This window comes from Accipiter gentilis, chromosome 28 (genome assembly GCF_929443795.1).
Source record: "Accipiter gentilis chromosome 28, bAccGen1.1, whole genome shotgun sequence".
In the NCBI taxonomy this organism is placed as follows: Eukaryota; Metazoa; Chordata; class Aves; order Accipitriformes; family Accipitridae; genus Astur; species Astur gentilis.
The window spans coordinates 12,759,568-12,780,396 of record NC_064907.1 but is presented as its reverse complement, the minus strand read 5'-3'; the positions used below and the strand labels follow the sequence as shown (position 1 = coordinate 12,780,396).

Here is a 20,829-nt window from a genome sequence, read left to right as displayed (position 1 = left end):
GGTGGGGGTCTGGGGTCCCTCTTTGCTTCCACCCCACCACGTGCTCGGCTCCCTCAGGGAGCCACCCTAAAGCCCTGCCAGGCTTGGCACAGCTCCCCGGGTCAGGGCACACGTGCTGGAGCAGGCAGCCTTTGGAGAAAGACTCCTCCTGGAGCACAGGGACCTGGCAGGAAAGCAGTGCTTGACATTTGGGGTGTCCCTTTGCTGTGGGAGACAGCAGTGCTGGGGAAAAAAAAGATGATTTTCAGCTAAACTTCCAGACCAGGAAGGTTTTTTTGCTCTGCTGCAACTATGCTAAGGGTGCACTTCTTTCGTATTTCGGCTGGTTTTATCTGCATTAAAGAGAGATCCATACTTGAGGATACATTTTTGTAGCCCTATCCCGAAGGAAAAGCCTGCTGGAGGAGTTGGCCTGATCCTTCCCTGGAATCTGGGGGCAGGGAGGGCCCCAGACAGCCCTAGGAGCTCCTGAGCCGAGATCGCGCTCTGAGTGAGTGGGGTTGGACCGGAAAGCAGGAACACGGTTGCTTCTTAAAAACCAAACACAAGCTTTTACTTGCCATGTGTGGAAGTTATTGCGTAGTGTCACATATTTCATCTGACAGCTCTGTGTTGGGATTTGGGGAGCTGCTTAGCTAACGTTAAGTCCTCGGTGCTTGACCCCTGATCTCGGGTTCAGTTGTGGCTTAAGTGGTGTTACGAGATGGATTTTAGGACCTGCTTCTGTTATTTGATTAAAAGGCTGTTTAAGAAGCACGGATAAAAGTTAAGTTAGAAAAGCAGCCTCATGGATTAGACAGCACTCGCTGTGGGGTACTAGTGCAGACTCGGCTTTTCCACCTGCGTGATTGAAGTTAGGGTCCTAAACCCACAACAGAAGGGGCTGATTTTTTTGGGGGGGAGTGATGCTGATCCAGCCACCCTCCCTCCAACCTGATCAAAATCAGCGGGAGCAGGGGATGCTCGCTCCTTCTGAATCAAGACCTGGATTTTGCAGTGCCAAACTTGGGTTTAGGACTGCTCACAAGCGCAGCCATGGGCAGAGGGCAATCCTCCAGCAGCCAGGGCACTGCACGGGCACTGCCTCATGCAGGGAAGCTGGTGCTGCCACTGGCATCTCGTTGTCTGCTGTCTCTAACAAACAGCAGCATTTTTTCTCGTACTAACCCACAGCATCAGGTATTCTCAACAGTCCTAGTGCCAGTTTCATCCTGTTGAAGTTAAGTGCCAAAAAGTGCATTCTTACAGCTGGGAAAAATGACTGGTTTGTTTTGTTGTTTTGGTTGCTTAACCAATGAGCTGGGATGCAACAAATTTTACAGCCTACCAAACCAAACCTGTTCAGGTTTTAATTTCAATTAAATTTATTTAATTTAATTTTCAATTAAATTTTAATTTAATTTTCACCGACGTGCCGCGGGAGAGAGGGTAATGGCAGAATGGCTCTCGCCTGCACCAACAGCATCCTCTGGAGCTGTAGCAGACTGCTTGCTCCACAGCCTGCTACACCTGGGGCTGGACCGGTGCAGGACAACCCTCAGTCGCACCCAGTGGGCAACGCGAGAAGCTGCGCTGGAGGCAAATATCACCAAAGGATGGAAAATCTCAAGAAAAAAAAGAGTCTTTGAGGGGACAAACATTACATGGGGCTGTTTAAATGAGCTTGAAAGGCACGGCCATGACTGGGTTTTGATGTAAGCTTCTCCAGGGTCTGCAGGTGTCTGGGCCGTTAGCAAAATTATTTAAGAAGCTAAGTAGCAGGGAACACCTGGGTTCTGAAGGACAGGCTTCAGAGAGCCTCTGAGCAGAAGAACAAAGGGAATCCTGGAGAAGATGAGGGTACTGAAGGTGCTTTCTAATTTTATTTTGATAGAGCTTTTGCTAATGTGATAATCTGCATTGCACTGAGAGCAGAACATGGCCCAGGATGGGCTACCTCCCACAAAATGTCACAGCGCTGTCCCCAGTTTGGGAAGGGAACTGGCACCCCAACATACTTCTCCCCTCAGGCTCCAAAACTGCAGAAACAAAAAGCACTTCGACCTACAGTATGTATTGGGTTTGGCTTTGCTGAGAGGACCTAACAACCCCTCAGTGCCAACACCAGTGCAGCTCCACTGCGTACTCAGTTGACTGTGAATCTCCGTGGGCATTTGGCCAATAATATTTATTCAGCGAGGTTTAGTAAAAGGGCAAAATAGAGACTACTTGAAAATTACCATGAGTTTTCACAGGAAACTCCTAAGTAACAAATTCTGTGGCAATCTGTATTTTTGAAAGGGAAGCATTAAAACGAAGCCCTTCAAGGCACAGTTGTTCAAAACTTCAAATGCTTTTATTTTATAGGAAAATTTTTTGCTGTTTCCATGTCATTAATCCACAAAAAAAAATTAATCAAAAGGCACATTGCTTGTTAGGGTTTCTTTCTTTCTTTCTTTTTGAACCAAACAGGCATTTTTTTCTTCAAAAAAAAAAATTAAAAGAGCTATTCAGATGTATAGATTTCCACGGTGCACCTCCTGGGGCCGGACAAAGGAGCACATGAGGGTGACTGTAACCTATTGATCAACCGATGGATAACTGCAGGCAGTGCTGCTTCTGGAGGGCTCCCACGTGGGACAGATGCCATCACACGGAGTGGGCAGCTTTAGCGACAGGGCCCTTAGAAGCATCCCCCGGCCTCACGCTCTGTCCTAGGAACTGCTGGCAGCTTTGGGAATCCTCTTCAGTCCCTCAGGGGCAGAACAGCCTTTGAGAGGACCAAAAGGGTCCAGCTTGAAGCCTGGGGACTTAGTTGTAATTGCAGCCGGCAAAGGCTCCGTTTATTATTTGTTTGGGAGCTGAAAAATAAAGCAGCTTCTGACTGCTGTGCAGCGGGGAAAGGTGGGAGTATTGCTGGCTCCCACCGTGGACGTGCGCTGGGTGTGATGGAGATGAGCAGATGATGGAGAGAACTTTTATCGCCCAGGGGGTCTCCTTCTTCCCCCTTCCAGGACATCCAGTCAACCTTGAAACTACACCGTCCGGTGCAGAACCGAGGCCGGCAGCGTGCAAACCTCCGGCACGGCAGTGACCCTGGGCAGGTTATCTTCTTGTGCTTGCGGGGACCACAGTCAAACCCCGTCTTGTCTCGGCTGCTCGAGGCCATGTTCTGAAACTAAAGCGTGCGGCTCGGAGGCAGCTCTGGCCACCGTTGTTCAGGGATAGCCGCAGGCAGCCCGGGAATGAGCTTCTCTGTAACCCCACCTCAGGGACCTGCATATATATAGATCCCTGGAAGCAGCTTTCTTCCTTGGCACATCCTTCCCACCCGTAACACCCACCAAACATGCTCTCCCTGCCCCGCTGTGCCCTCGCTGCTCGGCTTCCAGCAGCTTCTCTCCCAGGGAAAACAAAGCTTTAAAGCTGAGAAATCTCACTGCTGGAGGGAAAAGGGGAAGGACTGCCTTATAAAAGGGCTTTCACACCTATTCAGAGATGAGCAGCCTAAAGCCAGTGGCAACGGGCATCAGTCCTTGACCCTGGCTCACAGGGACACGAGGACCTGAGTTGTATTTGCAAAGGAGGTCATGCCTCGTAGCTCCTCTGGTCAGGTTCTCCTCTTTCACCAGAGCAGGAGTGCTGCGAGCAGGGGTTCAGGTACATGAGTGTAAGGGGACCTCCGTGTGGATGCAGGTCTGTCCTCTTCCCAGGGGAAGAGCTGCCCTGGTGCCCGGTGCACGGAGGCAGGGACAAGGGTGCTCCCAGATGCGGCGCTGCGGTGGTTACAGGAGATAGCGACCCTTCCTCTCACACCTACTGCTCCCTCAGACACAGACGTCACCTAACCCAGCTAAATGCAAAAGAAAATGACTTTACAGTGCCATTAACAGCGGCCGGTGCTGAGCTTAGGTAGCCGGTGTTGCATTGGCCAGGACGGACTGGGAAGGGGACACCCAGATTGCAGAGGAAGGGCTGGTCGCCAGCGCAGTGCAAGACCCACAGCACTGCCAGCCGTGCTGGGGGAGCAGACGATGACGGGACAGTCCTGCTCTTCCCAAACCTCCCTGTGGCTGAGGGGAGATGGCTGTCCGGGGGGATGGCTGTCCGCAGAGGGAGGGATGTGGGCCATGCAAGCGCGAGGAGGTCTGAAGCAGTTCAATCCAAAAGAAGCCGACAAGGTTTCCCAGGGAAACTGTATCCGCTTCTGTAAGGTTTTTTTAATTCCCTTTAGCAACCGTAATCACAAGGAATGGTTAAAATAACAGAGGCATGAGGATCTAAACCGGTTTGAGTTCACCGGTGATGAACAGTGGTGCGACTGGACTATACGCCTGTGGAGTCCAGCCAAAGGCTGCGGCGGGGAGGGAGCTCTGTGTGCTCCGCACTACATCCCGGGCTGGAGATGAAGTGTGGTCCAGGTGCTGAGGCCGTCCACTTTCTTGCCATCGGTTATTCGGAGTGTTTGTGTGGGGATTGAGGCACTTTTCAAAAGGCTATAGAGCAGGATATTTCCTCCATAAGGATTTTTTTGACCTGGAAACACCTACCCCCCCCCCCCAAAAAAAAATGCTACCAGAGCTCCCTAACCCCAATCATTTTGAAGTAGTGATGGTGGTGTTCCTACCTAAACCCAGCAGCACTACTGCAGGTGATGTGCCGTGTTTCTGTGACTGCAGGAACAAGCAGTTTACATTGGGAGGTTGGTTTTCTTTCCCTTTTCTCCTTCCCCGTACGAAGCCCGTCATGGTTTTCCTCTGTGACCATGAGCAAGTCAATGCCCGTGGCTCTGTCGCCAGCAAAGTGGCTTTTCTGTTTTCCACCTCAAAGGAAGATAATGAGGAGTAGCTAATGTTCATGAAGGGTTTTGAGATGTTGTCATAGAAGGTGTTTGGGGAATGTGAAATACTTGCAATCCTAAATTTAGCTCGGAAAGTCATGCAGCCCAGTTTCCGGGCACAAATACCAGAGAAAGTCTTGAAATCTGAACGTTTTCCAAGAGCAGCCAAAAGCCGGAGGCTGCAGTAGCCACCGATGTTGCTGGGGATCTCCAGCTGTGCCTTCGGAGAGTCCTTCGCCTTGCTGAGAGCCCAGACCGCCCTCTTCTTCCCGAGCTGTTCACGCCAGCAGCCCGAAACACCAGCAGTTTCTGTCCTCGCTCTGGGTGTGATGCCTCCATACTTGGCCTGCAAGAGCCCTGCGGGATAAGATTATTCTTCAACCCTAATAGAAGTGGCAAATTTAGGAGGATTACAGTATTCAATCCAGTCAACTCGGGGAGAACATGAGAAATCTCTCTTGGGATATATGTTTTAGGAAAAACATGGCAATCGATTTTAGACCTACTTCTCTGAGATTTAGTCCCTCTTCCCTTTTTTTGTGTCAGCCCACTGAAGACAGCCCATCCTGGCTGAGACTCCATGGTCGAGGGGTTATGATCCCCCTGCTCACATGTGAGGGGTTAAATGCCAGACAGGTTAATAAAGAAGATTGATCTGCTTAGACAGCAAAATATGGCATTAAGTGGAACTTGGTGCTAAAATCCAAAGTCCAAGTTAAAAAGGGTGCCTGTTAATCCTTGAGGTGCTTAACCTCTGCTGACACCTTGCTTTATTATTCCTATGCGCCTGCTGCACATGCTCCTGTGTGGAGAAGCAAGTCAACATAACCCCAGCCACATCTCGACCGGGATCCAGAAACCAGGTGTAGCTCTGCCCAAACTGGAGGTGATCGGTTTCTTCATCAGCCGCAGCTTCCCACGGCAAAGGCTGCAGCAGGACCGCGGGCAGCCGAGGGAGCGCACCTGCTGAACGTGCATCATTGTTTAAAAATAAAAAGGGGAGAGCAAAGAATAACATGGAAAATATTGCAAGGTCAGCAGACGGCGTGGGGAGGGCTCGTGCCTGGGCAGGGGGGTCTGGGCAAGGACAGGACAGATACTGGGAGCCGTGGACACGGAGGCATGGCCACGTAAGGAGAAGGTGTCTGCGATAATCTGCAGCACAGGAATGATGGAGAGGGCTCCAATACAGCGGTCCTGTATTGACACTATCCTCAGTATCAATTTTTATTATTTGTGCGAGTTAGATGTGGCCTATTTCAGCCTTGCGGCAAATTTTCAGCCCATTTATCCAGTCTCAGACACCTTCTGCGGGGTTGGACAAACCCTTAATTTAACGATTTGCAAATCTGCTGGTGTTGATTCGCGCAAGTAATCCTCTCTGAAGCCGCTGAGAGGACAACGGATTTGGTTAATATTTAAGTGCTTGCATGATCAGGTTCCAGATTAAGAAACAAAGCCATAGCAATAAAAGCAATCACATGAGGTGGGAGGAAGAGGGAATAATTAATTTTGTTGCTGTAAGTCCGGAATCTGGCATGGCTTGAGGCTGTGAAATGGTCATCTGGAAGAAAAAGATTAAAAAAATATTATTTTCCTGAAATGTGTAAGATGTACGCATTTGAACTATTGCCTGTTCTGTAAAGATTTTATTGCTGATCTCATAATTCACATCTATTTTTCTCCATTTTCTGTGGAAGAATCAGTCTGAATTAAGGACCAGGTGAGCAAATGAGGGTACAGAAGAAAATTGAAAAGCAGTAAGACCCAAGTCTGGACCACAGGTATTCTGTAGGAGTAGCAGCTTTGACAAATAAGGTACATGGATGGAAAAAAAAACCATTTAGGGAGAAAACGTTTTATGACATAACCATCACCCCATCAGCTTTGCAGTGGGAAAGAGGTCTGAGTTGCAGAGCTGGAAGTGAGGACAGGCTCAAGCTCCGAGGAAGTATTTTCCTTTCCAACCTTGTTTATCTCTGCCCAGCAAGACAGTAAGTGGCTTCTGAGTAGTTTTGGAGAAATCGCCATAAATATACTGACTGCATATGGGAACGGTGTTTTTATATGGTAAGTGTAACGGTGAGCAGGGTTTGGTATTGCTAAATGAATATTTAAAGCAAATGTCTGATAAGTTCTGCACTGGCAGTTTGACTTGTGAGTCACGTTGCACAGTCCCCAACCATGCCCCTCTCTATTTATAAAGTCATGCCTTGCTATATCTGACTCCCTAAATAAGCCTTCCAAATTGCGGAAGGGATTCTGGTGGCGTATTATGGGAGACGGGGAATAATTCAGAAGAGTAGGGGAAGTTAGAAAGGGCACAGCAAATCTCCAAATGCCTGCCGCCTTCTGAAGAGCAGAGCTAATGTGCTATTTGGCTTTTTCACCGTGAAAAAGCCCGGGAGGCAAGGGGCCGTTGAGTCTGCTGGGCACAAGGTGGGGAAAGAAGGGCAGAGCGAGGGTTCGCCTGAGCCCTGGCTGTGTTTTAGGACGTGTGGAAGAGCAGGGTGAGGTTATCCCAGGGAAACATGCCCACAAACCCAGCTGCCATCAAGCCGGTGGTTCGCTCCCCGTGCACGCTGCCTGTAGGGAGGGTGGGCACCTGCTGGAGCTGGTCCCTACCCCTGCGAGTGGAGAGCACCGGAGTCTGCGGGGGTCCCCGCCGGCATCTCTCCAGGGCCCTGCTACACACGAGAGCGAATTTTCGGGTCGCTGCCCGCCGGCTGGCTGCCGGCCGTGGGGTGCCTTGGTGCCGACAGGGCTTAGATGTGCAGGAGGGGGGAACGGACACATCTCCAGAGCTGGGGCTCCAGCTGGAGCCGGGAAAAAGAGCGTGTTACCAAAAGCCGGGCTGCAGAAGCCCCCCCGGACGCTGCATCAGTGTCCACCGCCGGCACAGGGTCGCCGGCACCGTCTGTGTTGCTCCCTGCAACGGGGAGGCAAAGGCTCCCTGTGCCCTGCCTGCTGCTGCCTTCTGGGGGGGCAGAGACGGGCCCCCCCCCGGCCCCATCCAGACCCCTCCCGCGCAGCTGGTGCCTTCTGCAGGGAGTCCCCTTTGGTGTTTTCTTCAAATGCCCAAATCCGTGACTCGTGCGGTGATGCGCATCTCCCCGTCAAGCGGGCGGAGGGCAGGGGAGATGAGGCAAAAGTGCGTGAGGTCTGACGTGGGAATCGTACTGGGGAGCACAGCAGCGGTGCCGCTAAATGCAGAAGGAAAAGTCCTGGCCTGTTTTCCCCGTCTCCGCTCCCCAGGCAACAGGCGAAGAGGGACAAAGACATGCAGAGGGTTTTTGAAGGGTGGTTTGGATGAATGCATGATCATCTTTCTCTGTCAGTCATTTTTCTATGGTGGCTATCTGCAAATCATCGGGCAAATGAGAGACGAGGGCTGAACGTGGGACACGTCCATCCTCATTTTCGGAGCTACCTTGGGGCCTGAGGGCCATGTCTGCCTTCGCAGAAGGAAGGGTGGTGCAGTCAGTGTGCTTCAGGAGCAGCCTGTAGCCCCCAAGATCTTTAATAAAACACGGTTTGGTAGCGTACATGGACATACACAAAGTTCCCTACACATAAATCGGTATTTGGACTCAATGGGACAGGCAAAGCGTCTAGAAGGACTGTGCAAAAGTAGCCAGGCGTGGTGCCCCTCTGCCTCAGCTGACCGCAGAGCCCTGTGTTGGCACAGCTGCCGTATCTTGGGAAACAAAATTGCTCAATGTTCACTACATTTAATGAAGGCTCTTTCTACTTGTACCTCTTGGCCAGACTTGTCCCCTGAGCAATGTCCAGGGAGCATCCTGGGTTTGTGTGGTCTTGCTCCTCTCCATGGAGAGGTTTGATAGGGGAGGGATGGAGCATGATTTCTGCAGGAGACCTACTTCTCTATCTTCCTTGGAACCTTAGGGCATAGCTGTAAAATTACAAATATGGAGGTAGGCAAGTCCAGCACATTCGTAATCTTCCTTGGAAAGCAGATTGGTGGGGTTGCAGAGTTGCCCGTTTCTGAGACTTTAGTGACGGAATGTACTGGTTTTATTCCTGCTTGCCTCTTTCTGTGTGCCTCCTGGAGCTAACTGCTTTCTGGTGGATGTTTGATTCTGAAGGACTTCATGGGAAGGCAATTTCTTTCCTGCCCAGCTTAGCAAGGCTGGGCTGCTGTAGCTTTCATTCAGCTTTGCTGAGCACCTTTCTCCGCAGAGTTCTTGGGGCGTGCAGTTGGTCTGAGCACCACAGGGACAGCGTACCGAAGCAATCACGTAGGGCTCTTCAGACAGGCGTACGACTACAAATCAATCAGTATTTCGCAGCCAGAGGAAGATGCTCTGCCCTTGCGCGGGTCGGGGAGTGGGAGCGTGGGGACAGCAGGGATGCCCACACGGCTGTGGGAGTGCCAGCAGCACAACCCAGACTCCCAAATTCCCAGTCTCCTCTCTCAGGAGTAAAGCCACCCGCCTCGTCAGCCATTGCTAGCAAAATGCCCAGCTCGAGCGTGCTCGTGGATAATTTGGGTTTCCTCTCGGCGAGCACGTAGCTGGTACTGAGCTTCTCCGGCGGGCTCAGCTCAGCACAGTATTTTCAATTCTGTATCTCCCGAATTTCCTCACGTTGTCCATCGCCCCTGATCCAGGGCGAGCGGCGGGTGCAGCAGGAGTCATTTCTTTCTTGCCGGAGCAGAAGACAAGTGTCAGTGCTGGAGCAGAAGCCAGCGAGCTGCACAACCAGCTCCTTCACTGCTCCAAAACCAGCCCCCTGCAGCGCCCTTGGCCCCCTCCGAGGGGAAACCAGCACGTACTCCTCAACGTGCAGCCCGGCTGACACTTACAGCGGTGTTTCTGGACACCGATGGTTCATTTTGCATAGGGCGGTGGGGACAAGGGGGTCCAGCTGCCTTCCCCCACTCCGTGCCGCCGTGGGCTCGGGATACTACGGTGGGTCACGCAGGGAGAGGTCTGGTTCCCAGGCGGCTCGGGCTGGATTCACACCAGCAAGCTGGGGAGATGAAAGTCAGCCTAACGCCACGCTCCAGAGCCAACAGGTTCCCCGTGCCGAGTAGATAATTCATTATAAACAATATACACAGATGTCAGCACTCTCTAGGGGAGCTGCTCACAAGTGGTGCACAGGTTTTTTTCAAGGGCATCCATTTGTCAAAACCATTCTCAAGATAATTTCTGGTGCCCCGGGGGGGGGGATGTGGTGTTTCAAGCTGGGGGTTTTCCTGCCGCGCACGGGTTGCGCTTGCTCCCCGCCATCTGCGAAATGAAATCTCGGCACCCGGCCGTGTGACGGTGGATTTGAAGTATCCTTTTTGTAAGGATGCCGCAGGGTCCGTAGCTGCCATTGGAGAGCAGCTGGCCTTTTCGGTGACTGTCCTTGCGAGCAGGCTGCTTTGCTGGAGTGTTTTAGGATGGAGAGCACCAGAGGGGACAAACAGGTGTCTGGAGACAAATGTATTAAAATTTTCATCTGGAAAGGCCTGGGGGAATGGCTGTAGTGTCTGCTTTTCTGTACTTTAAATCAGTACTGTGTTTTGCTGAACAACTAGGTTTTCTCCCAGGAAGCGATGAGGAAGCCCTTAAGACATGATGGGAGATGCTGGGTGGCGTAAGGGGCTGCAGACAACCCCCCCACCATATTAGGCTGGTGGTTTAATTACAGAAACAGAGGAGGCCCGTGTTGGCGGGTGTATGTTACCTGCTGCCGGTGCAGAAGGGGCGGTGGGGCTCAGGGCAATGCCAGACCACAGGCCGGGCTGGCTGGCATCCAGCCCCGATGGCATCGCAGCGAAGCTGACAGACGGGCTGAGCCTCCGCCGCAGATGCTGTCCTGCTGCCGGCAGCTACCGGCGGGTCACCGGTGTGCATCTCACCCTCCCCAGGCTGCCTTGCCTTGCTTTGCCTTTGCCTTGCATCACCGCTGCCAGTTCTGTCCAACAGGCAGAGCCAGGCGGGACACCGAGGTTAGAAACCTGGACCCAGCGTGGCCCTTTCCAAAAAGAAAACTGCAAAGCTGGTGTCCGGTCGGTAGCGCTTAGCACGTACGCGTGTGCTTAGGCTGCGAGCTGGGGGCGCTACCGAGCCAAAGGAAGGGGCATGGTAAGACTTTAATCTCCCTCCTTGACGAAGGCTAAATGAACCCTGACTACACTGGCTTTTCCCGGTCCGATAACCAAATGGCTGATCCCACGCCTCTCGCTAGCTATGGAGACCTGCATACGTGGGGTTTGCACATCTGCGGACTCCAAAGGGTTAAAAATAGATCCCACCCCGCCGATGGCAAATTTTATGTCCATTTAAAGGTGTGCCATGCTTTTCATCTGTTTGCATCCTAACATTCCTCTGTGAGACCCGAGAAAATGCCTTCGTGGTGGTGACATTTTGTCCAAGGCCGTTTTTTGTTTTTTTTTTAAAACTGTGGCTGCCCGGGCTAGCTCCCCTTCAAAGCGCTATTTCGGGGGGGGGGGCTGCATTCACCCCTGACTGCCCTGTTCTAAACGGGGAACTGCATCACGATTGCCGGCATGTTCATGGTGCTCTCCGCTGCTGCCGAGGTGATGGCTGCCCCAACACAGTCAGCAGCTAACGAGTTTTTATTTCTGAGCAAGGCAGGGATTCGCTTTGTAAATGAATAAAGTGCTTTTCTTCATTTTTCTTTCTTTCTTTTGATGTACCGGGGCAGGGAAGACTTGTTAGAAGAGTGCCGTCCTTTCTGCCACTTGTTCGTGTTGGCCGTGTGGGATGGTGGTACTACTTTTGGGGTGGACGTCCCAGCAGGTACCAGGCACATGTTCCTCCAAGCATCCACCACGCGCACGCTGTCGGAAACAGCTGGGGCTGGACCTGGGTGCACCAGTCACCCCAGTTCATGCGTGACCCATCCCTGGCCCGGCACCCTCCCTGGCCTCACTGGGGCTGCTGGGGTTGGGTCCCCCAAGTGCTGCCACCTCCCCACCGCTGGTAAGGTAGGGGGGAAATGGTGCATACTGGGCACACCACAGCCCCGGTGCAGGTCGGGTCCAGTCCCAGCCAGTGCTGCAGGGCAGGTGGGGGTCCCACGCATGGCTCCCCAGGTCAAGGAGGCTGCTTGGGATGCGGATGGGATGAAGTGATGGGTGTAATACACCAACGGGCAATCGGGCAGATTTTAGAAGAAGGAAAACCAAAGCGGAGTCACTGCGGGTCCTGCCATGGAGGGGAGGAACGAGGTGGGGGCCGGCTCCGTGGCACTGGGCTGCACACTTGGAGGCGTGCGATGCCTCTGCGGTGGCCGGGAGTGGGGAGCGAGGGGTGCCAGCAGATTTCCTCCGGAGAGCGATGCTGGCAGGAGCCGCGCACTGCTTGAAAAGGGGCTTTCTCTGCTGGCATCCACCAGGTCACGAACAGCCCAGGCCACCACCTCGCGCCGTGTGAAACCCAAGAAAGCCTGGATAATCTCCAAAGGGCGGATAAAATTCCCATATCAAGCAAGCCTCACTCTAACTCTGCTAAAGCCCGGGGAGGTTTGCCTTCGTGGGAGGACCTGGGTGCTTTTATAAGGGGCTCCATTCCTCCCCCAGGAGCCCCCAGCCAGTCAGCGCGGCTGAGACCATATTAGGGATGCCGTTCCCCGAGTCCGGACTGTACGCACCATCACGTTCCCCATAGGAAGGCTCCCTGCGATGTCCCCCCTACCCTGACTTAAAAAGTCAGCAAAGGCAGCGGCTTCTGGGTGAGAGGCAGGGAGGATGGGACCCGGCTGCTCATCCTCCAAGCCAGTGCTCTTCCCAAACGGGAAGAAGTGAGGACGAGCCAAGGTGCCAGTGGGGAGGAGGGAAGCAGGAGCCGCCAGCCTACTGCTCGTGGTTCCCAAGCCTGCCTTCACCTTCCCCACCACCATTTCCCGGTTTCTTCCTGCTGCCCCTGGGCAATTTTGGAAGCAATTTAGCAGCTTAGCTCAGCAGCTGAGCCCTGTCCCTGTTCAGAGCCAAGCCCTCGATGCAACTGGCTTTATTTGGGACTGAACCTTGGCAGGGTGCAGCACTGCTCCATCAAGAGGCTGGGACCCCTGCACACCGCCGGGTACCAGCAAGGGCAGGGAAACCCCTTCTCGGGAAGGTCCCTACGTCCCCATATAGCCTTTGTCCTGCCCCATCGCGATGCCTTCCTCCACCCCTCATCCTCAGCTGGAGCCAGCAGGTCCCTTGGGGCTGCTTCTCTAGGTGGGCTGGGGAAGAGCTTTTAATACGTAGGCTTTTGTGAACTGGTGCTGGAAGGGCTTCGGAGAAAAGGTAGACGGCTGTGGCAATTTTCAATGGATGATCTCAAAGCACACGGTTGTGCCACTGAGGTCCATAAATGGAGTTTGCCTTGGGATGAGGTTTACTCTGTGTTGAAGGCCCACCGTTTCCAGGGGGAGGAACAGTGAGATTAGGTTACACAAACTGACGGTGAAATCAGCCAAGAGTCAACACTGAGCTGCCACTAATTTCTGGTGTTTAAAATCAGATTCAGGAATATGCACTTGAGCTGGGCTTGTTCCTCAGCCCTCTCATTGCAAATTCTGTGAAGTTCTTTTCAAGCATTAAATTATTTTCCACAATGCATTTATTATTACCCTTCAGTTTAGTGCTTGGGAAACTGAGGCCCATCACTGTACAGGCTGGAATTAGATTCAGGACTGGCACTGGGCCACATGACAGGCAGGTGCCAGGTTTGCACATGGGGAATGGTGAGAAATGTGGGTTCCTGTGCTGGAAAAACAAGCCCAAAGCCGTAGGAACATCTTCCATCCCCATCACCTAGAGGCTGACACCAGCCCAGCAGTGATGGTCTGAAGCGCTGATCTTTCAGAGCTGATCATTTCAGCAGCACTCCCTTACTGCTGTGAGATGGGGAGTAGGTTACAGCACAGGCACCTCCATTTCTCCCCCCAAATTTGTGTTCTCCCAGTGACAGATTGGGTCTCAGAGGTGGCCAGCCCACGCTGGAGATTTGTAATCCCTTGCTTGTGGCAAATGTTGTACCAGCCTCTTGGGTGCCGTGCTGTGGTCCAGGGGCAAGAGGAGAGGAAGACGTGTCTGGGATTGAAAAAGGAAGGTGAACAGGAACAAGAGTAAAAGTAACCCTGACCAGTGGCCAGACTGCCCTCCCAGAGCTCCAGAGGCAAGGGAGTATGAGTAGAGAACAGCTTTGTGCAGCATTATGAGCTTGAGCGAAGGTTGGAGGAAAGTGGGTGGGCTCAGATACTTCTCCACCTCTTGCCTGTCCCTGAGTGGGTGCACACAGGCTGCCTCCTGCCTCGGCTCACGGAGGTGGCATCCTGGAGGTGTTACTGAGACCATGAACTTGACAACGTCTTGCAAGCTGCAGGCGAATGTGTTGGGCTCTGCCACTTGGAACGTGATCCAGTTCTGTCTTGATGATTTTTTGTGGAAAAGAGATCCCTCCACAGGGAGAACTGCCTCGATCCCTGCTTATCCTTTCTTTTAGGGGAACTTTGGTTATTTCTGACAGATATGAAGAACCCAGACATTCTCAGACTGGGTTTCTTTGTTTTGAACTATCCCCTTTAAGCACGGAGAAGGAGAGGTGGCTGCAGGTTCCCACAGCGTTACACCTCCCATCCCTTCTCCAGCTTCTCTCCCAGTTCCCGGTGGAGATGTAGCCAGGCTGACAGTGTGGAGCAGAGCTGGTGAGGGGGAGAGGAGGAAAGAAAACAAGGTTTGAGGGAAGGCAGAGGGGACCAAGGCAGGGGACACATACATGGAAATTGGCTTCCAGCACTCCTCCCGCCTCCTCACCATGGCTAGAGTCCCTGTCCCTACAGCATGATCTGAAACGTTGGACCAAATCTGCTCTTTCTCCTGAGGGAAGCCTGGGAGCTGGGCAGAGATGTGGGGCCAGCCCCTTCCCGGCAGGAGTAAATCAGCACATCCCCACCGGCGCTGGGCAGGCTCCTCCTGCTTGCCCCTGTGCTGCACCTCGGAGGGACAGAGATGCAGGAACAAGCTAGAAAGGCCCAGAGGCATGAAAAAGCCCAGAGATGGTTTTCCAGGGCAGGACTGGACCCAAGAAATCCATGAGAGCTGACAGTTCCCAGTTCTGCCTGCGATAGTCCAGCAGTGAAGAAACACATTTTGCTCTGTAGAAAAGAAAGGCAGCCTGCACAGACCAGAGGGACGCAAGCAAATCTGATGGACGGCGTGGGGGAACAAGGGTTAATTTGCTGGAGGGGGAGAGGCTGGCTGTTGGGAAGTGGGAAGGCAGTGAGTGAGGGGGTGCATTCACAAAGCCACCCAGCTGTGCCGGGAAAAGTGGCCCCAAGCCTTTAGAAGAGCCCTAGGTTGGAGATAGCAAGCGAATACATGTGGATTTTCGGGGAGCAGCCGAATCTGGATTTAAACCCCATTCACTGGCCGCTTGGGAAGAAGGGATGTGGTGGGTCGGTGCGGGGCGAGCACTGCCGCCTGCACGCAGCCACCTCCACCCCTGCCCATGCCTTGCTGCTCCTAAGGAGCCGTGCCCACCTCCAGGGAAACCCAAATCCACCGCAGAAAACACTCAGGCATGCGCCCGAGAGTGGGGTCCCCTCCACTGCCCATGGGGGCTGCACAGCTGGGACCCGGTTCCTCGCCTCGGCCGTGGGACGGGCAGCGACCCAGTCTCCCCAGCCAGCCTGCTGGTCACTGGGGCTGCTCAAGCAGGAGATAAAAAGAGAGCAGGAGGGGAAATCTCCTTGGATTCTCTTGCCTCTTCCTTGGCCGGCATGTAAACTTGGAGTTTTTTCAGGCTGAGTCGGCAACCTGCAAATGTGTTGCGGGGGCAGCGCCTTGACAAGCACCCTGTTACTGCTGGCCGTGAGACCTCTTCTCTTGCTAGGACCCCCTTGACCTGTCAGCAATGGCGTGCAACCTTGCAACCTTAAGGAGTAGGAGACAGGAAGAAAAGAAAGGGGAAAAAAAGGCTGATACCAGTAAGGACCTTGTTCTTTGCCCATGCTAACAGTTTTTAAGCCGGGAGCTGAGCTGCGTTCACACCACGTGGTGAAAAGGCAGCAGCAAGGTGGGTGCCCAGTCCAGGACTCAGAGCTGCAGCAGCCAGAGGACACTCAGCAGCGGGAGATGTCTCTCCCTGCTCCTGGGCCCGCACCTCTAGCACACAGCCCGAGGAGCTACAGCTCTTTTTCCACCTCTTAGAAAGGTGGATGCAAAGTGTGGACCTTCAACAAGGCTGAGAGGAGCTGTAAACTGTGCTGCTGTGAGTGCTGCTCTGAGCTGTAATGGCAAAAAGTTTCAAGCTGCTCCAAGAAAAATGTGAGATTTGCACAAGTAACAGGATTTGTGCCCAGAGCTTCTGGAAGATGCGTTGCAGGGCTTCCCTGGATGGTCGCAGCCCATGCTGGCCACGAGCAAATTTCCCAGAGCTCTGGATAACAGCATCAGGCAGTTCTGGGGGACTTTTGCAGCCAAGTGCCCTACTGCTGCCCCACAGAGAGCATTTGAACCAGTTCTTCTGATCCTTCTCTCATGACAGTGTTACCCTGTGGGCAGCTGGTGCAGACCTAAAAGGGATAATAGCCCGTGAAACCAAAGAACCCACATCTGCGGGATTAACCAGGCTTCTATTAACAGCGCGATGGCTTGTTTTGTGAAGCGATTGGGACAGCTACCCCTAGTATTTGGCAGAGTTTCACTGATCTAGGTGAAGGCAGAGTTTCACAGGTCTAGGAAGTCTGTGTTTTTTCCCTGCCTGGCAAAATATTCTCGCTGGTTTGGATTTGATGTTGTTAAATACTTTAAAAATATGGTTCTCTATGAGAAACAGCTTCTTTCTTTTCCCTGTTTTCTCTCTCCTCCAGACTTCACCCAAGCAATACCTCGGCAGCCCAATTTCAGATCATGACAGCTCCCGCTTCGGCTGGCAGCCAGTCTGCCAATCTGAAAGATGTGTTGACATGTAATTTTCCACTCCTACTACATATAAACTGTCCACGATCCCCCCTTATTGCCCAGAGCCACAGAGAGGTTCAATGGCGAAAGACTGCAAGTCCAAACCTTGTGTAAATCACCCACGTGATTACCCTGTGTCTTTCTGTGACCACACTCTGCAAAATAAAACCCATGCTCGTTTTTCCTTACCCACTACTTTTTGCATAAAAATCAGGTTATCTCTCTGCTGTTGACTTTGCCGTGGTTCTTTCAGACAGAAGTAAAGCTGCTGTCCTCCCTGGTGAGAAGCGCTGGTGCTCCCATTCGAACAGAGGTAGCAGAGGGAACCGGGACTCCTGGGGTTTGGCATTGATCAGTCACCTGCCATGGATCTGGTTTGAAACTCTAGACCTACCTGGCCACCTGGTTTGCTACCTGTAGGAAAGCAATAATAAGGATTAAGAGGCATAACTAAGATCCTCAGGGGAAAAGCGCTTTAAAAGGAAAAAAGCATGTTTAGAATTTCAGTCTTATGGTGTCTTTATTTTGCTTTTTAATGAAGTGAAAAAACAAGGAAATTATGCAAGGGAGGAAATTCTAGTGTTAGTATCGGCTTCATAAATATTGTAGTTCCTCATTCAGGAATCATTTAATAACTGGCTACTCTCAGCCCATGGACATCTCTGTCATGAGGTATCGAAGCCAAACACTTGAGGATTAAAAAAAATAATGATGTTTATACAGCTACACTGAGAACATCCAGAGCTGCTGTGCTGAGGACGGGGAATGATTCTTGTCTGGCACACACGGAGCTGCTTGGCTCTAACTGGAGGAGTGAGGGAGGAGTTGTCCTTCATCCAGGACAGTCTCAGCATCCTCCCCCAGAGCTGCTGAATGTCTCCGGAGCTGGTTTGGGACGGTGGGAGGCCTGGAAGGACACTGGGCCCTGTTGCCTGGCGGTCCCTCCGCTGTAAACCTGAGATTGATTGTGGCAGGCCGTGGGGAACGTGCCCGACAGCCACCGCTGCTGCTTGCATCAGCCTTAGGTAACGTGTGATTTGCAGCATCAGCGTTGCGGGGAGTCTCTGCGTGCTTCTGTTACAGGTCTTTTCATACAAATGGTCCCCCGTCATTTTCCAAGCCTAGCTGCTGCCAATCCGCCAGGCACTGTGGGATGTATGTGCAAACCGTCGGATGGGAGGGTTGAGCTGCAAAGGAAAAACTGGAGCGGGAGGGTGAAGGTGCAGCTTGCCTCATAGCACACGTGCGGCTGGGCGCTGGTTTTAGTGCCAGCAAGGGATAGAGGCCCTAAAACCAGGAGAGGTTGGGTGGAGGCAGCTACTAACAATATTATGTTATTCACGAGGGTGCTGATATCTTGCAGGCTGATAAGAAGAGTAGGTGCCTGCTCTGGAGTGTGCAGAGTTTAGGGAAAAAATGCAAGAAAATGGGAACTGACAGACCGTGTGCCAGGATCTGGTGTTTGTTGTTCTGGCGTTTCATGTGTGGCGGTGGCTGAGGCAGGGGTTAACGACTGGGCAGCAGGTTTATGGGCACCCCAGGAGAAGTTTGGCCCAGCAAAAGGTGAACCCTTTCTTCTCTGTCAGGAAGGGAAGGCACCAGAGGGTATCCGTGTACCTGTGATACAGCTGCATCTTCCTAAACTGGGGACAGAGGTTCTTTGGGCAGGAAAAGCTGCGAATGGTTGTTGCTCTAAAATCGTGCCTAGGAACAGCAGCAGCCTTTTCGTAACCACAACTGCCAAGCTAAAACCATGCAGGTTGGCTCAAAATGACATTTTGTACAAAATAACATTTTCTAGACGGAAAGCAAATGCTGCAAACCCCAGACCTTGCCCATTTATATGAAATCCACTAATGTCATCTGCTCATATGGACCGAGCAGAATATCAGAGTAACGAACCAGAGTCCTGGTTAATTGGGGAGGGATCAGCTCTGGTCTCTAGCCTGCGCCGCTACGGCAGTCTTCTTTAGTGCCGTCTTCAGTTACAGGTATTTTTATACCAATTGTCCCCTGTTATTTTCCAGGAAACACCCTCCGTTAGAGCAGGTGGTGCCGAGGGCATGGCTGGACTGCAGCGGGATCACAGAGGTACCGGTAAGGCCAACGGGAGAAGGTAGCGGGGACAACCCACCCAGCTGCCACGCAAGCCCTCGGTAGGGGAGAACGAATGAGCGAGGCAGTTCCCAAATGCAATCCCCAGGACAGCACGGAGAGGGGGATAACCGCCGCATCTTCCAGCGAAGCGTGTAGGCAAGGGTCCTGTACGTCTGCCTCAGGAAAGGCACCACGCACGGCACAGCACGGTGGGGAGGCGCGCTCAGAAGTTGCTCCTCGCTCATTTTTTAAGCCGTTGTGTGATGGTTGGCACTTCTGGAGTGCTATTTCTGTGCCCGTTTTCCTGGTAGATACACTGCCCAGGCTCCGCTCCCTTGTAGCTCCATTGCCGCCTGCCCCTGAGAGCAGCCGGCGGAGCCGAAGGGAGCCAGAGAAGCTCTAACTGGTTTTAAAATGGAGCTTAATAGGTTTATGAACGCAGCTGTACAATGTGCCCACCTGCAGCCCCAGGCTCCGGACACCAGTGTGGTTGGACTCTCCCGATGGCATTTTCCCAAATTGCAGAGGGGGACCCTGGATTTGCCCAAGATCCTGCTGTCACGGGGCCGTTGCTGTAACTGTAAGGGCTGGGGGGGTCTGCGAGGGCTGGAGGGGAATATCCCAGTGCTTCTGCAGAGGTCAGGCAGCATCACTCACGCCAGGGCACCGCGGGGTTGCAAAGCCTCAACCGCTCCGTGTAAAAACCGAGAGCTATATTCTGCTCGGTCTGAGCATCGTTTCGACTGAGTTTGGTTATGGCAGCTGTGTCGGGGATTGCATCAACGTGTTGCACAGGCAGAGATGCTGTGTATAACCACCGGCCCCTCACATTAAAGCCCGCCAGCACTTTTGTTACGCTGAACAGTCTGGGCCGGCGTTTTCCATCCCGGGTACCCGCGTCAGCTTGCATTTTTTTCATTTGTGCCAGTTAGGGGAGGCACAAGGCAAGGCAAGGGAAAAAACCCGCTTGTCTCCTTATTAAGAAAAAAAAAAAAAAAGTCATTTCCTAGGACCGTTTCTGAAAATCCGTCAGTGCCCCCGTGTGTTGGAGCAGTGGCTGGAGAGGCGGCCGGAGAGCTCCGGCTCCTCTCCGAGGGGTGTTGGGATGCTCGGGCGATGCGGTGGCGATGGCATCGCAGAAACCGTCCCCGGGACAGCCATAACGCACGGGCGGGATTTGGGTGCGAAGCCTTAAATACGGAGCGACGAGAGATTGCGGAGGACATCTCCAGCCATGGCTGGCGCTGCAGCCGTCCGGTGGAGAACCAGCCGTGCCGGCGTGCCGTGGGCGCCCAGGAGAGGCCTCCTCGTTTTATCTCCGAAGGGTTTCGTCTTCCCGAGCGGGAACGGTGACCTCGCGTAGGCCTGGGTTAGGCGAATCCTACGCCGGCGTTCACCGGAGATGGGTTTTTTAAAGCAGATTAACGCAAAACGGAGAGAGGTCCCTGTCGTCGCAGCCGCCTTTGCATCCCCTTGGCAGGCCGACCGCTGCTCCCCGTTCTGGTTGGGTTTTTTTGCCTCGCAGAAACGGGGCGTACGTCGGCCATCACCCCTGCCGCGGTGTTGGAAAGAAGGAATTGTGGTTGCAAATGCCTTAATCCTGCACCCCGTGGTTTTAGATCTCCGCTGGCGGCAGCGGGGCCGTGCCGCCACGGCCGCCAGGCAGGACGGGGCTCCCGCCTCACCTGGGCCTCCAGCGCCGCTGGGGGCACCCCGGTTTTACGGGCACCCTCGTCCCGCTGGGGCCCGGTCACGGCTCGCCCTGGTGCGGGCTGGGGGAGTCGAGGGGGGCTGCTGCGCACGGGGAGGGGGCGGGGGGGGGCTCGGTGCTGGGGTACTGCGGAGGGTCTCGCTGCGGCTGAGCCCCCAGCCTGGCGCTGGGTCCTGCTCCTGAAGCGTGGGCAAGGGGGGGGGTTGGCTGTGCTGCAGTGCTTTGGTTTATTTTATTTTATTTTATTTATTTATTTTTAATTTTGGTTTATTT

The 20,829-nt window shown here is 53.2% G+C and overlaps 2 protein-coding genes across 2 annotated transcripts in view; both read right to left on the bottom strand.

The window, feature by feature from the left end:
* Positions 1 to 20,829, bottom strand: part of EGLN1 (egl-9 family hypoxia inducible factor 1) — a 595,298-nt gene that overhangs the window by 225,947 nt on the left and 348,522 nt on the right. The gene's annotated exons all lie outside the window — the stretch shown is intronic.
* RAB4A (RAB4A, member RAS oncogene family) overlaps positions 1 to 20,829 on the bottom strand; it is a 471,873-nt gene that overhangs the window by 413,172 nt on the left and 37,872 nt on the right. The gene's annotated exons all lie outside the window — the stretch shown is intronic.